Consider the following 14,858-nt stretch of genomic DNA (forward strand, 5'->3'; position numbering starts at 1 on the left):
TGAGCAGATAATAACATATGTTACTGCCATATTTAGTATGTTTCTAAAACTTTCTAGGAAATTAACATCATGAGAAACTTTGTTAAATAAACTCAATTTCATTTTCATACCTTAACAGTGAAGTAAAGCTTCTACACATAAATTTGCCTCTTTTCTCTGTTGTTTTAGTTCAAGTGTATAAGTAGTCTGGGATTAAAGAAATCATCTAGGAAGTTAATAACAAGCGTCCAATCAATAGACCTATCACTAATCAATATTATTCATAATTCCAATAGACTTTTACTGTGTTGTTGTTAACTTAATTATGTTGTAATCAGTTTTCATTATCAAGCCTTCAAATGACAACAAGAATTTTCACAAATAATTCAAATAGACAACAAGTTACTAAAAGTTACTGTGTAAAAAATTCTTTGAGATTCTAGTATGAAGCCATTATTTAAAGAAATAACCTAATTAGCAAAGAAATAGTAATCTTTCAATGATTGTTATGTTATATTGAGAATTCGAGACTTCTCAATAGGATGTATTTGTATTAGAAAGGTTGATGTTCACACTGCTACTCGAACCAAGTAAATATCATTTACTGAGCTATTAAATCCAAATAACTACTAGTTTGTGTCAAATAGACTGAGTTCAAGTTCTAATTTGAACATCAACACTGAGATACAGGTACATTTAACCAATGAGTCCTAAATGAAACTAAATATACTTCCTGAATCCCATTATTAGCTACAATCCATCTATTCCATAAATACTCGTTACAAATTTGTATTACTGTGGTATCCTACAAATGATGAACATATGCAAATGAAAACTGATCAGAATTCAGTACATAATATCAATAACATGATAGCTCAAGTTCCTTCATCTAATAATAAAACTGATTAACGCCTGAATTCATTTAGTATTGTTTATTTGAATCTTCCCATTGATGTTTAGGACTGCAACTGGTCAGTCTCTAATTGGCATATGTGCATACTGTGCGTATTGTCTCGATATGGCCTAAATACACAAGCGTGGTAAGCAAAGATGGATAGTGGCTAGCAGTGGAATCCAATTTCGACGCACGTTTCGTCCTATTTGGGACTCGTCAGCTGGATGTACCTGCATCTCAGACTTGTTGATGTTCACTCTGGGACTCGAACCCAGTACCTTTCGCTTCAAACGCCATCGCGTTAACCACTCGACCACTGAGTCCTGATAGCCACTTACTTGTGCAATGAGGTAAAGTTTAAATTCATTTAGTATTGTTTGTTGCAGGTACATCCAGCTGACAAGCCCCAAATATGACGAAACGCGCGTCCTGGATTTCACTGCTAGCCACTACCCACCTTTGATTAAGGCCTGGTTTCATTATCTCTACAAATTAGGTTATCTAACAAAAAGTTGATTTACACCGGATGACAACAAAGTTTTTTTTTAAAAAAAAGAAAACAATTAGTCACTTAATCATTGAACTATTTCAACAAATCACTATGATACTTTAAATCTGTCAGTCATTTTCATTTACAATTTTATCACACAAAGAAATTTCCCCTCCCTTATGTAAAGCCATATTAATGGTATCCAGTCAAATAGTAGAACATACATTTTATTGAAAGAATAAATGTTTTAATTAGTTGTTAAGTCAATCACAGGATTATTTGATTTCTTCTAATTTAAATTTTTTCATGATTTTTGCTTTTTATGATTGACTGTTACTACTTTTAGTTTATTGATTTACTGTGTGCTCCAAAGTTATTTTTTGCTGCCATATATATAGAGAGAGTTGAGTCATCTCACTTTTTCTACTTGGATATTAGGTTTTCATACACTCTCGTCTTCTTGTGTTCCTTCGTAATAGTGAATTATTATTGAAGTGTTGTGTACAATTCGAGGTTCTATTGAGTCCATCACATAGTACCTAACTGCCTTCTCTTGGCGTGGGTGTTATTTACGAAATTGAGAGAATAAAAAGTGAATGTTCGGAGCTATAACCGGGTTGGTGGACACGGTGAGTACACCTAGGGGAGTTGGAAAACCCTGATTCCAAACCAATGGTGCGCATGGGCTCCAGTATCCTGAGGGAACAAATGGTGTATGAATCAATGGTTAGTCACCAGCTACCATGGGACTGCATCTCCTCACGATGCTCCACTGCCTTGTGGGTAAGACCTTTAGGTCAAAAGCTTGGGGTGTGGCTTCCTAAGAAAACCACTTGTCTCAGTTTGGGTACCTGGGAAGTATCACAGCCCTCACACAAATCAAATGAGATTTGTGTGGCGCATATATATCTGGTGCTCCTTTGTACCAATATTTATGTGTTCGAATAAATAAATAAATCAACCTCCTTCGTATTAGAATAAGTTTAACCGCTCATCGACTAGTTGTTACTGTGGGCTCATGACTAACCCAATCTTAAGTTATAATATTAGGAAATGTTTCATTTTAATGACTATTGGTATGCTTGTTATTATGTGTACTCAACGTTGAAGAATTTGTCGATTTAGTTTAGATTATATTGAATTCCCTCGAATTAATTATGAAATTTTTATTCTTATTATTAGGTATGTGATGACATCTGAATCGCATCAATCCAGATACAAACGTATCAAATTCATACAATATTTCAGTTGAATTCCATCTTTATAGTGAATAACTCCGCCTGTAGCTCTTCTAGAGTTACTGGCGGTCCCAAGCCCGGGTAAAGGAGGAGAATTGGACATGGGGTCGGTAACCCCATCCTGTAGAAAACAACCTTGCTAAAAGAACGCTAAACAGATTAGACAAATTAAACCATTTAAGCTTTGACTTGAGAGTTGGAGGAGGAATTATGACACCTCAGGATAAAAGCCGAAATTCTTCGGAAGTCACGAGGCCGATTCACCTTCTAACAACCAGAGCAACACTCTTTATAGGTACATGGAACGTCCAGGCAATGTGGGAGACCGAGAAGACCAGCCAAATAGCAAAGAAAATGAGGAGATACAAATTGGCAGTAATTGGAATCAGCGAAACCCATTGGACACAAGCTGGACAGCAAAGACTAGGTACGGGAGAGATGCTGTTGTACTCCAGTCACGAAGAGTAAAATACTCCACACACTCAGGGAGTTGTTCTAATGCTGTCCAAAGAAGCACGAAATGCACTTGTAGGATGGGAATCTCATGGACCCAGAATTATCAAGCATCATTCAAAACAAAGAAAGAGGGAATCACAATGGATGTTATCCAATGTTACGCACCCACAAATGATAGCAGCAAAGACGATAAAGATCAGTTCTATGAGAGGCTGCAATCAATCATAGCGAAATGCTCAAGAAAGGACCTCACCATCATGATGGGAGATCTAGATGCCAAAGTCAGTATGGACAACACAGGATATGAAGATATAATTGAACGACATGGACTAGGAGAGCGAAATGAAAATGGGGAGAGATTTGCAAATATATGTGCATTCAACAAATTGGTTATAGGCGGCACAATATTTCCACACAAAGCTACATGGATCTCGCGGAACCACACCACAGAGAACCAGATAGATCATATTTGTATCAACAAAAAATGCAGAAGGACAATGGAAGATGTGAGAACCAGAAGAGTAGCTGGCATAGCTTTAGATCACCACCTGACTGTAGTTGCCAAGATGAAATTGAAGCTAAAGAAGCACTGGACAACTGGGGAAACGGCATTACAATGCTCCGATGCAACCTTCCTTCAAGATACTTAAAAACTCAAACAACTCAAGATAACTATCAACAACGCGATCCAACTTCTACAGGATCTACTGAAAGAACAAGAAACTACGATGAAGGACAACTGGAAAGAGATCAAAGAAGCGCTAACTTCAACGTGTCAGGAGGTTCTGGGTTTCAAGAAACATCATCACAAGGAATGGATCTGTATATAAACCTTGTAAAAGATTGAAGAAAGGAAGAACAAGAAGACAGCAATTAGCAACAGTCAAACACAAGCAGAGAAACTAAAGAAAGAAGCTCAGTACACAGAACGGAACAAGCAAGTGAAGAAGAGTATTAAAGCCGACAAGCAGAAATACATAGAAGAACTAGCAACGACGGTGGAGAAAGCTGTTAGAGAGGGAAATGTGGAACAACTATATGATATAAGGAAGAAACTAGTAGGGAAATATAATAAGCAAGAGAGACCCGTCAAGGACAAAGAAAAAAAAGACAATCATGAAAGTTCAAGAACGGAGGAACAGATGGATAGAATACCTTGATGAACTCTTGAGTAAACCAGCTTCATTGAATCCACCAGACATTGAAACAACGCACACAGACCTACCTATAGATGTCACTCCACCAACTATCTAAGAAATCAAGATGGCCATCAGACAAATCAAGAATGGGAAATCATCAAGATATAGCAATATGCCAGATGAAGCACTGAAGTCAGAAACTGAAGTAACTGCAAACATTCTTCGCCTTCTATTCAAGAAGATTCGGGAGGAGGAACCAGTGTCAACAACTTGTAGAGAAGGACATCTCATCAAGATTTCAAAGAAAGGAGATCCGAGTAAATGTGAAAACTACACAGGCATCACACTACTATCGGTACCAGGAAAAGTTTTCAACAGAGTGTTGCTGAACCGGATGAAAGACTCAGTAGACGCTCAACTTCGAGATCAACAGGCTGGATTTTGCAAGCATCGGTCATGCACAGACCAAATTGCAATACTACGGATCATCGTGGAACAATCAGTTGAGTGGAACTCGTCACTATACATTGAATCGAATGATTATGAGAAAGCGTTTAACAGTGTGGATAGGAGAACGATATGGGACCTTCTTCGACACTGTGGTGTACCTGAGAAGATAGTCGACATTATTCAGAACTCATACGACGGACTACAGTGCAAAGTCGTGCATGTAGGACAGTTGACAGATGCATTTCCAGTAAGGACCGGAGTTAGACAAGGCTCCTTACTCTCCTCCTTTCTCTTTCTTCTGGTGACTGACTGGATCACGAAGACCTTGACATCTGAGGGAAAGCTCGGAATACAATGGACATCTCAGAACCAATAAGACGATTTCGACTTTGCAGATGACCTAGCCCTCCTATCCCATACACACGAACAAATACAGACGAAGACAACTAATGTAGCAGTAGCCTCTGCATCAATAGGCCTCAACATACACAAAGAGAAGAGCGAAATCCTCCAATACAACACGGCTAACACTAACCAAATCACACTTGATGGCGAAACCCTGGAAGAGGTGGAAACATTCACATACCTGGGACGTATCGTCGATGAGCCAGGAGGATCCAACGCAGAAGTAAGGGCCAGGATTGGCATAGAAAGGACCGCACTCCTACAATTGAAGAACATATGGAACTAAAAACAACTGTCAACCAATATCAAATTCAGAATCTTCAATACAAACGTCAAGACAGTTCTACCGTACGGAGCTGAAACGTGAGGAACTACTACAACCATCGTAAAGATGGTACAAGTATTTACAATTAGTTGTCCACGCAAGATACTCAACATCCATTGGCCCGATACCATCAGCAACAGCTTGCTGTGAGAGAGGACAAACCAGATTTCAGTTGAAGAGGAAATCAGAGAAAGACGTTGGAAGTGGATAGGATATACATTGAGGAAATCACCAAACTGCATCATGAGTCAAGCCCTAACTTGGAACCCTGAAAGGGAGCAGAAAATTGCAAGACCAAAGAACCCACTGCGTTGGGAATCGAAAGAAGATATCGAAAGAATGAATAACAACTGAAAAGAACTGGAAAGGACAAGGTTGGATGGAGAGTGCTGGTGGTTGGCCTATGCTGCTCCATGAGGGGTAACAGACGTAAGTAAGTAAGCTTACATTGAATAGTTTAATGAAATCATAACATAAAAATGTTGCAGATAACGCCACCAGGTGAATGTAGGAAGTGATAATCAGGGCTTGTAAGGAACATCACGTATCTATGCTTACGTCCCATCTAAAGGTTAAACGATGGGTAAGGAATTATGGACGAAGTGAGCTATTGGTAGGAGCCAGTTATTTACCTATTACTCAAGGCATTTTCCTATATGCTACCGTTTGATTCACAAGGGAAGTCTTATATGTACCCATAATTTAAGCAGATTATAATTCAGTTTTGGCAGTTATTACTTCTTACTCGTTTCGGTCCTTCTATTTGGATATTGGACTCGGTATACCTTCGTAAGTGTATACCTTAACTGAATTAGATTGCAAAACAGAACAGAAAGATTGTCAGACAGTTTTTCCCACTATAATCTTTAAAAACTTTTATAAATAATATCTGATCTATCAACTGATACTCACAATACATTGAGTCTACTAAAAACCCATCTGAGAAAGTCAATTTACCTGTTTTCATGGTTCTTGACTAAAACAAGATTTAATTGAATGTTTTATACATCATTATAACGAAACGAAAATGCCAAGGCGAACGTCAGACTAGAAGAAGTATTAATAGTATCGGTGGCTATAGAAAATATTAAACATTAATTACGGGATTCAAGAAGAATGAATTCACGGGATAAAAAAAATATTAGGCAGTTTTAAACTGAAGATCTAAGTAAAGATAAAGAGTGAATGTTTCTGCACCACTATAACCAATTCTTTTCTGTGTCATACATTATCACTGACCATTGATCTAGGTAGTCTCAAGGACTTCCAACTAATTTGTCTGAAATTGCCTGCACAACTGAGTTCAACCGCTAATGGCTTTATGATTTGAATCCAACTCCTGCAATAGTCACCCATGGTTTTCTTTTAGTTTACTGATACACTGGAAATCATTGTGTGTCAAGATGGTTGGTAGTTAGGCATACATAATACATGCCCCAACTACCTCACTCGATAATACTTCACTACTTCATCAATAGATTCTCCATCTTTATCTAGCAATCTTTTTCTAGCCTCAGTCCAACCTTAGCCTAGCCTAATCATTGATCACTTGATGATTTCAACATAGGTGAGACATAGTTTGAAGACATCTGTAGGGAAGTTTGAAGTCTTTGTTGAAACATAAGCTTTCTTGTAGACAGGAATTTATAGAAAAGAGTGTCAACTTGGATAACTAACTAGAAGTATGAAAACCATACGATCTTTAAATATATTCATACTTTCTGAGATTATAAAATTACATTTTGTACTTTGTTCATCTCAAATATTAAAGGTGATTTTAAAGTTAGAGATAAATGCTTGAAACTTTAAATAATGTGCAAAAATATTATAGTATTATTAGTTGTATAGGGACGGTTAAACCAAAAAGTGACATCCATCAATAAAGTTATCGGTTGCTGAGTTGAGGAATGTTGGTAGGGGCTGACCGACCAAGTTGGTGTCCCTTAGATTATTGTAACCACTGGTTGGAGACTGTGTCACATGGCTAGGAATTGATCATAATGACGGTTTATCTGACCCGTTCTCAAATTCCAATAGATATTCATACATATCTTTCCACTTTGTATTTTTGAATCATACTCCCAATGTTTATCCTTTCCTATCATCATTGTTATTACATTATTTAGATTTATTTTTCTATTCCATATGTTATTTTCATCTCGTTGTGCTAATGTTGGGTATAGCAAGTTGGGCCTGTGCATATTTATGCAAAGCTCTATGTTGATTATAACTGACTGATTTATATGAGTTATATTGTTTCTAAATGTCTAATAATGAATAGATTAATTATTACGATGGTGTTATATCGGGACAAGAATAGATTAATGGTAAGCGTTAGGAATTACTTATGGACTAATATTATACTTATATTCTTGTTGTATAACTATTAAGCAACTATATTATATGTATATTCATAGTCCTTTCGTTATAAACTTTCATTTGACCTATTGACTATTATCAATTTATCAGTAACAGCTTCTCACAGTCACATCTACTTTTGGCTTGATTTTGTATAAATGTTATTTCTTATGTTATAGTGTGCTTTGGTCTGATTTGTTAGTATATAAACCCAGTATGTTCGAAATATATGATTCATATCACGGAGGCTGAGATTGGTGTTCTGAACTTAACAGGCAGGGGTAGGTAGAAAAAGGACCAATCGGAACCCTAGGCTGCTCGTCCGGGTGTATGCGTCATTAGTTTGGTCGTATAAGCCAGCGTATCTAAAATTGGCAATCGTATTTTGCGATAATCGTATAAGCTAAGGACGTAATAAATGGGGTGACACTAACCGCTGCGTTTCCATTGCTCAACTTAGTGTATGGTATTTGGAAATTCCAGTCATTTCCCAGTGTATTAAATGGTTCAGTGTTGTATATTGGGATATATAATTCATTTCAGCCGTTTAAAGTTATTCTCATTTGTGTTCCGTGAACACATTAGTATGGCATACCCAACATTTCGGACGAAAAGCACAAACAGATATTCAAAGTTAAGTCTTAAAATGGAATTTCTAATGAAACTTACACTCCAATATGCAGTACTCGCATACTAAATGAATGGAAAAATGACCAAGAACATTAAAAATATTGGGGATAGCTTCATCCCTCAAAATGTTATCTTAATTTAAACTAATTTAAAAAAAATTAATTGGTATATTTAATGAGTAAATTTCTATCACTGATCAGTTGTATAAGATGAAGCAACTCTTTTGTAACTAAGTTGTGTACTTCTAACTCCGCCTGTAGCTCCTCCGGGGGTTACTGCCGGTCCCAAGCCCGGGTAAAGGAGGAGGGTTGGGCATGGAGTTAGCGACCCCATCCCGTAGAAAACCAACTCGCTAAAAAAACGTCAAGTACGTTATATACTTCTACTTAAAAGTACTCATCAATAATCTCGCATGTTTTCTCATTTATTTAATTGATTTAATTTCGAAATGTTGTTGTTGCTATCTGTTATCGGCATTAGATAAGCTGATCTCAATCATCTTTTACTCAATTTACTGTCAGTATTTTATTCAATATCAAATAAAAGTTGGGATTAAAACGATTGTAGTTCTTTTTGTTTCTTTAAAGCTAACAATAAATTTTAGAGGTATGACCATAACTATGGAAGAGATCATGATTGGTTTAAGTTTTATCGGAATATATCTTCAATACGTCGTATTACACATATCTTTTCGTGAAAATAATTATTTAATTATCAGTATAGGGTTTGTAGAGATTGAAGAATTTTCATAGATTTTAAATCATGAACTGACTTAGAGTTCTAGTGAAAAATTATGACTAGTCATGACTAGTAGAGCTCAACCAAATCAAGTTTGAGAGAGTTAAATACTACAGATAATGAAAGATGACAACACAATATCTCCATATATAATCAATAAACCATATTGAACTTTTGACCATTTTCCTATTCATAGTTGAAATCATGAGTCAATTGAAGCTAGACTACCGTTGAAAAACCTGAAAGCACTCTAGACGGCCGTTTCGTCCTACTATATGGAGTTGAGAAATTGTCTAAATGCATTTATAAAGTTTCCTCTAAATATGAATAAGAATTTGAATGAATAAGAAAATACTCACTATAAACAATTATCATATAATATACACAGAAAAATAAATAAACTTCTATACTTACCCAAAGGTTTCTGTATCTAGCAATAAGATTGTCTAATTTATGTATGAAAAATAGTAACTATGTCTATAATTACATACATAAATTGTGATATATATTTATTATGAATTAACCAATAAGATTTTAGTTTATTCGCTATTTTATTGATAAATGTGCGCATATATGGGAATAACAAAATTTGATTGGTTAATTATGAATAAATTCCACCCCTTTGGATAATTTAATTTTTGGCTAAATCATATAAATCTTTAAATTAAAAAAACAAACAAAAAAAAAGCAATCGACAAATGTCGCCAAAAATGGATTATCGCATAGTAAAAAAAAACTAAATCACTATGATGTAAATATGGATATGTGGATATACAATTTGGAACTTTATGTTGTTAATACAGCACATTATCTGATAGTTTGAAATGATTTTTTTAAGGTTTTCTTTTTTTTTATATATATATTTCAGATCATTACTATTCTTTTTCTATCTTATTGTTTGTATAAATTGGGATCAATAAAATTCCCTTGTATAAAAATCATTTTATCCATTGAGGGATGAAAAAAAAGTCTTCAACTTTGTATCAAACAAATATTTTATATTCACTTAGTATTGTTTGTTTGGATCTTCCCATCGATGTGTTTAGGACTGCAACTGGTCAGTCTCTAATTGGCATATGTGCATACTGTGCGTATTGCCTCGATATACCTTAATTCACAAGCATGGTAAGCAGAGATGGATAGTGGCTAGCAGTGGAATCCAGGACGCGCGTTTCGTCCTATTTGGGACTCGTCAGCTGGATGTACCTGCATTTCAGAGTTGATCACTCTACGACTCAAACTCAGTGCCATTCGCTTCAAATACCATCGCATTATCCACTTAGCTACTGAGCCCTAATGGCCACTTGTTTGTACGATGGGGTGAAGTTTAAATCCACTTGGTATAGTACGAAACTCGCGTCCTGGATTCCACTACTAGCCATCATTCATCTTTGCTTATAAAACAGTGATGAATAGTTTGTACCTCATTAAGAGCTAAGTGAAAATAATTGCCTATATCTAGTTCGTAAAAAGCTTAAAATTAATAAATGAACTAGACTGTATCAAAAATTCTAAGTATTTATTTACCCCACCTGATGTGATTCGGGGCATAGTCAAGCATATTTGTTTGACGGAATGGTATTCTACCATTCTAACCTACGATTAAAGTAAGCTGAAACAAACAAAGTCATTTAATTTGTGTGTTCTATACAATTTACACAAAAAGAAGCAAATATTCAGTGTGTTTCACACGATCCCTTTGACTCTGTGATAACAAAAACAAACTTTTCATAATAATTTTGAACATTTCGAGCATTATACAAATGTATTCATACAAAGTATTCTTATGTGATGTAAGGCAAATATGGTAAAAATATACTTTAGGGATGAAATTAAAATAACCTTAATGGATTTGCAGCTAGTTTTCGACCAATTAGAAAATAGTTGTCATAAATCAATAGTTTGTGAAATAGAAAACAATAACATTGTAAGGTGTGAAGCAATTGTATATAAACAGTAAATCTATTAATATCTTCCACCTGTAAATCGAAAAAAGTAATGATACATAAACTCTTCATTGTGGATATAGATTAACCATCTTCTCGAACTCTTATAGGGACTAAAAACAAATATTCGAATCTCACGAGACGGGATCGTGGATGGGCACTACTACTAAGGAGTCCCAAAATAGGACGAAACGGTCGCCCAGTACTTCCAGGTTTTCCATGGTGGTGTAGCTTTAATTGACTCATGATTACAACTATACAAATATTTAAGAGTCTTCCCATCGTTCCTAGTTGGTGTTAGGTATTTATAGTAAGTTTTCAGAGTTTAGGATTTGGGCTTTCATCATGAACTGACATCAGAAATGATGTAAAGATGATCTGTTGTTATATAGATGAAAGAATTTCAATCACTAATCCAAGAGACGCTGTTTGATTAATTCAAAATGTAATGATACCAGGTTAAGATTCGCTTCATAATCAACGGCTTAAGAATAAGATTTAGAGGTAGTATCAATTTGCCTGTTATATACAATTTAAAGGGACAGAGTTAAGCATTGCATAAGTTTTACATCATCGCTACTATATTAAGCGTTCTGATCAATATACAGAGGTCATTTTACTGTTCATCGTGCATGATATTTAAATTTTGAGCAAAAACCTAGAAACTATGTCTTCCATCTTTATTGGCTCGTCCTTAAAGTATACTTTTACTACTAAAGTAATTTGTTTTCAAAGTTTAAACAAACAAAGTAGTTTTCTCGGTTCTGGTTGGTTAGTAGCCACATTGTCTGTCGTTTAAGCGCTAGTTCAATGCCTGAAGGTTCAAAGTACCTCGATAATACACATAATTTGCCAAGTTTTGAGCTATGCTCTACATCTTGGTATCGATATTCTCACTGAGACCTGAGCTTATCGTTTAAAATGCTAACATATTCTCCATCTGTTTAATGAATTACAATAGCTACCAATTTATTGATGGTATATAATATATGCAATATTATTTGTTAAGAGTATTAGTTTCCCACTGCTAATATTTAAGACCACATCTGGTCGATTACTGTTGGTTTACGCATCGTCTAAAACAGATGTTTTGATATTAACTGAAGCTATAACATGATAAAAATGTAGATGACTAGTATTGGAATCCTGAATGGAAAGTCTAGTTCTCATTCTACTAATCCTATTAGTCTGATTAAGTTCAATATTATGATCTGACTTTTCATTAAAGTCACTAAAATTCAAGAAAGCTATCTCGTCCTAGTAATGGACTCATCAGCAGTGCGCATTCACGACTTCACCTGTGGCAGGACCCAGGACCTTAACATCTTGGCACTTAGCTTTCGGACCACTGGGTTGGTGTTCAGTAGCTACTACGTCTAACCCCAACCAATTTATGACATTGGGATACCATCATACATTAACCTTTATGATATATGTCTCACATGATATGGTCGAACTTCATTGAGCACCGTTTGCCAGTAGGAGTTCGAGAATTATCTATTGAAGTTCGTCACTAGTATGATAGTCATTATCATAGGACATTGTGGATATATTTGAGTAGTAAATTTAAACAACTTCTCATTATTATTTATGATCGACCTGAATATTATTGTTATTATTAATAGTAGTGAACCGAAACTTTGAAATTATCTAGAATCCGAACACACCCCCTACTTCATATGTAAGTTACTAGTTCATGAGTTGAATATTGACCATTTCTAATAGAACAGAATTCTTATTTATTAGAATGACATAAATTTTAAGGGAAACTCAGTCGTGGTTAATTTGTATGACAAAGATGATTGAGCTTGGTCGTTTTGATTTAATAAATCAATAAACAGACGAATAATTGAAGACACCTAGTCAAAAAGTCACGTATAAAACCGCGATGTTAGTATGAAACAATGATTAGTTTGTACCTGATTATGCCCTTAATCATAATTATGATACAATATCTTGACGTACGTTCATGATGTTTCCAGTTCTTATAAACGTTGGCTTATTCATATCTACTAGAATGAGTTTAAGATAGTTCTTTCAATTTCGGATTACATACATTATGCTCAGTGGTATTATTAATTTTAAAAGCTGTTACCAGTTAATCTTTAGAAATGATGACATTGTAATAAAAACGAATCAGAGATTGAAAACAAGTTTAAATATGTAGGCTGTAAGAATTAAGACATACCATATGCCTGTGCTTACATGCTGTTTCAAGGTCAGATAGTAGGTGAGATACTGTAGACTAGACATGTTATTAGACAATGACAATTATGTACTTAATCAAGGTCTCAGCATATGTATGGGTCAATAGGATAGATACATACACTGATGGTTTGGATACATTGTAATTTCGATTTGGTAATTACAGCTTCCTAGTCAACTCTCAATTTCCTCAATTGCCTATTAGGTTAAGTAATGGCACAGGAAACGCTTATACATACATCAGATCATTACGAAAAGTAATAAATTAACTCATTTAATGAAGTAAAATTGATATGATTATTTGTAATATGATGTTCAATAATGCAAAGCAAATTAGATAAGTGTTCATCTCATATTATCTTCAACTAGATTTACCAATTGACATGTGCTTGGAAAAGTAGATATATTCAAAGAATAAAATTGGATTGATCTGCGTTTTGTAATTCTCAAATTTCTAAGAACATTCTCCTTTAAAGGGAAAGCAATCTTCGTAGTTCAACTGAGCATCATATGTTGGACGTAGAATATGAAGTGAATTAGGTGTGTGGATTAAAAATAGGCAATGATTAGTATAATTCTATTCAACGATCTTAGTATACCAAAATAAGTCTATTGTGTTAATCTTCTGATGCCATGGTGCCTAAAGGGAACAAATAGTTATATTGTTTTTGGGGCTCATGTGATCAGGACGTTGTTATAATAGCCATCGTATGCTCTCTAGTCTGATTATCGATTAGTTCACCGGTAGGACTGTTGACCTATTTACCATATGATAGAGCAACCAATGGACAACAACCAAGACCTTAATCTTTATTAGTCCTCGGGCTCTTAACTCACTGGCTAATCAGAAGACGAAAATAGAGAATGGATCAGCTCTCAATTGTGCTCAATTCATTTATGACAAAAACGTATACAATAATCCAATCGAGATATCAAACCACATAGCAAAATAATTGGTGGATTGCAATGTGCACATACATAACTTAGACATAAGTAATACAAAACTATAGTAATAAGGGAATAATTCATTGATGGAAATTCTGGAATAATATGATCTATAACAACGATTTATGGATCAAACGAAAGCGTAGATGGAGGAGAATCCAAAACTAAGTCATTCCAAGAGTATATTAATTACACAATAGAAATATAAGTAATAATCTTTCTTATGAGAGTCTTACAAGTTGTACTTTTACGCTACTCCCCTCATCATATCACCTTTAAGTACCTTGGTAGCAAAAAAGAAATCATGACTACCATTTATTCACGTTTCTATCAGTTTTCCTTTTTATACGAATGAGATGTTAATTTACCTTAGACAAATATCTACACTAGATTCCCTCCCAGTGTCTACTCTACAGGATTTCAACGCAACTCAGATCAAGAACACGTGATTAGCCTGACAAGAACGTAAATACATTTCCACACCAAAACCGACACAATCCGACAACAATCAATACTAATGAATAATAAATAATGGTAATAATAAGGACAGGAGAATATATAACTCATCTGACACCTGTCACACTACCTACAAGTCTGACTAAGCAAAACAACCAATCATTGTCATTCTGGACCACATATCAGATACCTTCAATGTTTAG

The 14,858-nt window shown here is 35.1% G+C and overlaps 1 non-coding gene across 1 annotated transcript; it reads right to left on the reverse strand.

Moving 5' to 3' along the window:
* Positions 1-1,126: 1,126 nt before the first annotated feature.
* On the reverse strand, positions 1,127-1,193 carry Smp_tRNA_00913_Pseudo_TTG.1.1. The gene has a single exon. It is a non-coding gene (tRNA).
* Positions 1,194-14,858: the final 13,665 nt, after the last annotated feature.

Source organism: Schistosoma mansoni, chromosome 1, assembly GCF_000237925.1.
Source record: "Schistosoma mansoni strain Puerto Rico chromosome 1, complete genome".
NCBI classification, from domain to species: domain Eukaryota; kingdom Metazoa; phylum Platyhelminthes; class Trematoda; order Strigeidida; family Schistosomatidae; genus Schistosoma; species Schistosoma mansoni.